Raw genomic sequence first — 4,619 nt, 5'->3', positions numbered from 1 at the left:
CCATGCTTTTGCTGTCTGATAATTGTTTAAAACAGTATTTTGTCTGCATTTAGCTACTCATTCTTCCTAGTCCATTTCTATACTAACTACAAGCTTTTATTTGTTTACATTCACACCTCTTCCCTGGTGTCCTGCCCATAATAAGTACGCAATAAGTTCTTACTTCCTGACAAATCTTACCTGGAATCTCTAATATCCAATGTGAAAGGTGAAAGTGAAAGTGATAGTCGCTCAGTCGTGTCTAACTCTTTGCGACCCCATGAACTGTGGCCTGCCAATGCTCCTCTCTCCATAGAATTCTTCGGGCAAGAATACTGGAGTGGGTTGCAGTCCCTTCTCCAGGGGGTTTTCCTGACACAGGGATTGAACCCAGGTCTCCCGCATTGCAGGCAGATTCCTTGCTGAGTCACCTGAGGCTGCAGAATATCCAATGTGAGCACCATTCAGATAAAAAATAGCAGGAGCCAGGAGGGGGCAGTGATGGGGCAGAGCTTGCCAGAGAAAGGGAGATGCCAGTTATTATCCTAGATGACTTCAGGGCCAACAGAAAACATTTGGATTTAGCCCAGGAGAGGGTGCTACCTACTTCCAAGACAACCTCACTCAGAAAGCTGGGCAGAGCCTGTCCCCTGAAGTGAGGCTGGGGTCTGGGCTGCAGAGTAGCCCGTTTACCAGTTCAGGGAAAATGCTCTGACTTCCTGTGTCCTCCTCTGATATGAGGACCTCGTCTTCTATATTAAACCACAGTTATGAATCTAAGGAGCATGAAAAGAAGCAGAACAGATGCAAAGTTTCCCCTTTTGTCCCAAGCATTATCCAAGCAGCTTGCTGGACAGTGGATAACTTAAAAAACACCACTCTATGACCAACACATACTTTGAGGTATACTTTAAAAGATCGTGAGAAAATAGAGGAAGTGTTCAATGTAGGGATGGGTGGCTAGAGATCATAAGATATTGAATAAGCCCTAAATTTGAACCTTCTCCTAGCCCTTATATAAAATATCCTTCTATTTCCAGTGATATTCAAAGTCCCTTTGTCTTTGTGGTAAAACAACATCTCTGGAGCCTGGGACCTAGAAGGCTGGCCTTTACATTCCTAGCTGCACTCCTGATTCTTTCTCCCTAAATCTCTTCAGCCATCCCCTTCACTTCATTAGCGCTCACTAGGCCCAGAACTTAAACAAGAATAATGGCTAGTATATTCTCAGCAATAAGGTGGGATTTTTGCTCACAATGCCCTTTAAACAGTACACAGTATTAAGCTGAAGCAGATCACTCACCTGCCTCTCAACTGTCTTTTGACTAGTCACATGTCATGCTTGTTCTGTACAGAAATTCAAATTTTAAAAGTAGTAAGTGAATAGGAAATAAACTGAATGCTAAATTGTGGCTCATGAGAGGAAACTGAGTTCAAAAAGCAGCCTTGCTTCTGTTGGCAGGAGTATAAATGCAGGGGGCACTGCTTATATCTTAAACATGCCATCTCTCCTAGCAACTCCATGAATTATCCTCAAGTTATATGGGTTCATACTCACAAAGACAGACATACGAGTCAATCTGTTCAGCAACATTTATCTTAGCAAAAGTCTGGAACAAATGGCCATTAACAAGAGACTGGTTAAATTAATTATGTGGCATCTACTGTACTGTGCATCAGGCAGAAGTCAATGTGTAGATGCTGTTTTGGAAAGATGTTTATAATTATTTAATTTAAAAATGAAGTATATTATAGTACATGTAATATGTTCTCATTTATACATACATACATACATATATATATATATATATATATATTTTTTTTTTTTTTTTTTTAAGAAAGGCTCTATATACATGGGGAAACTCTATAAGGATGTTCCTAAAGCTTTTGTGACTTTGAGGTGGTGGGACTGGGGACAAGGGGCACGTTTTTCCAGAGTTTTGACTTCTTACATGTGCTACTTCTGTGATCATAAAGACCAGCCTCTAAGGGTGGTTGGTGCCCCTCTCACCTGTGTTTAGAAATTCTGTTGGTTTTATTCATCTATATCTAGATTCCAAGTGACAGAAACACAAAAGTGGAGGACAGTGATGTGGGATGGACAAGTTCTTGTGGCTGAGGGGATGTGAGTTCAAATCACGTTAGGTGTAACACCATTATTTTCACTTTTTGGTTCTCAGGTAATAAATGATGTCACTACATGAGGCTTTTATAAAAATGATCTTAATGATACAATGCAGTATCTTGGAAAAGTTAAAGATTGGTGACTTGGCAGAACAGGTACATTGTTCTCTTCAGCTGAGAATGACACTCTGCCTTGAGCCCTCTTAATTCAAGGAAAGTTTAGTTGTTTGTATGAGCTGGGATCAGGCTCAGCTATGAGGACCACAAAATCTCAAATAGCACCTTAAATATGACTAAAGTTCATTTTTCCCCTCATATAACAGGCCTCTTCCCTGTTGGTCTAGTGGTTAGGATTTCGGGCTTTCACTGCTGTGGCCCAGGTTCAATCCCTAGTCAGGGAATTAAGATTCCCATAAGCCATGCAGTGTGGCCAAATAAATAAATAAAATTTTAAAATTAGAACAGGTCTCAAAGACAGGGCACAGTAGGCTGTGCCTTTTCTCTTACTACTTCATTGTGCATAGCTTCAACCTCATGGTCTGAAATGGCAGCTTCTACATTTCAGGGAGCAGGATGGAAGAAGACATGAAGAAGAAGAGCATAGTATATACTCATAAGGCCCCTTAAGTAGAGTTTCTAGAAGCTGCCACTAGACATTTTTATCTACTCATATTGTCCAGAACCATCTTATGGCCTACCTAGTTGCAAGGGAAGCTCGGAAATGATGTCTTAGTGTCAAGGGGGCTATATACAGCTTAAAATGGGAGTGTCTATGTTATTACCACAGAAGAACATAAGAGTGGATGGACACTGGGAAATGCTGAGTGGTTTCTCCAACACTGATCTAACCTACCTTCCCTAGCCCCCTAACCTATTTTTCAAATATAAACATCATTTCAGCGAATGGCTTGACTAAAGAAAAGCATCATATTTTGCCATATACGCACATTTATAAGCTTAGAAAAAATGTTTTCCTAGTATTTTAACAATGAAAAAATGGCAAAACGTCCTGGAGTTTCATTCGACTGTTTCTCCCATCTCTGAATCCAGCTCTATAATCTTAAACATGGATGGGATATACTAACTCTGGGGGACAGGATCCATGTCAATCTTACAATACTTCCACAATAAACGTCAACAGAAAACAGCAAAACTGGTCAGTGATGTAATTCAAAGACTATTTCCTGTAAATGAGATAATACACACTGGAATAGAATGCTATTTATACTATGGGAAAAGCCCATGGGGCTTCAGATTTAGAATCAAGGAAAAAGGAGTTCATCAGCTGATTAAACAGTATTCCTGGGGACTATGGATAATACTGTTAACAGTCATAAAGCAATTGGGATTTCAGAACTGCCCAAGGTTAAGAAGGACTAATTCCTCTTGCAGAGAAGACAAGCAGCAGCTCTCCAGGCATTCCTATTGAATACCCACCTTCAGAGACACCAAAGACTGGTAGTTCAGGGAGTCTCTTCAACAAAGGACCTGAAGTGTCCCTGCCCTGGTCACACCTGTCACTTACAGCAAGATCCCAGACACGGGACACCTTTTCACTAGGAGTTCAAGTACAGTGCTTTTGCGTACCCTAGCCTACAGACCACCAGTTAGCAGTAAAAAGCCAAATGTTTAAACCTGAAAGTGAACCTCCATGTGTAGTCTTCTGTCTTATTAAAAATAAATCATTTATGGTTCCTTGATTAATAAATAGCATAAGAATATTGAGTCAAAGGGACAGGACAGTGACAGGAAGGTTATAGACAGACCCCTGAGAATGACTCAGAGAGGTGGGAATTAGAGGCTCCCTTTTCTGATAACAATGGAGGAGCATCACTCCAGACTTGAGAATTTGGGACCACTTTATTTCAGCATCAGTATCAGCATCAGCATCTGACACTGGCCCCATGTTTGGCCCCATGCTCTAAGGCCCTTGACTAGTCAAGACTCACTGATCATCAGCCAGAGAATGTGTCAAGCCAGGATGGCACCTACTGCCTACTGAGCCTGTGCCCTACAGGTTCTATTCAGGTACTGAACCCTAAGACATGACTCTTGGTCCCAAACCTTCACCTCCCAGTTTTAGCTCACTAAACGAACAGGGTGTTCTGCCAAGTGCTCAGTCTGAAAGCCGCCTCTCTCACACCCCATTTCCAAACCATCAGCCAATTCTATTGGCCCTACCTTCAAAGCCCATCTGGAACCTGAACACTTCTCACCACTAACACTGGTCCAGGAGAACCTCTCACCAGAGTTACTACGAAGCCTCCTAACTTAGTGCTCCCTCTCACCAACCCACCCATTCTTTCCACCTTGGAAAACCTAAACCAAGTCAGGACAGCCCTTGGTTCTAGACCCTCCGGGGGCCACCCCATTTCAGGTGGAGTAAAAGTCCATATCCATACCAGACTCCAAGCCTTTCTCTCCAGCTATCACCTCACATGCCTTTCCCTGTCTGTGCTCCAGCCCCCTCCCCTCCTCACAAGCCAGGCAAGCTGACTCCTGCCCACATAGCTTTC

The sequence above is a fragment of the Odocoileus virginianus genome, chromosome 3 (assembly GCF_023699985.2).
Source record: "Odocoileus virginianus isolate 20LAN1187 ecotype Illinois chromosome 3, Ovbor_1.2, whole genome shotgun sequence".
Lineage (NCBI taxonomy): Eukaryota > Metazoa > Chordata > Mammalia > Artiodactyla > Cervidae > Odocoileus > Odocoileus virginianus.
Note: the sequence above shows the minus strand (reverse complement) of the source record.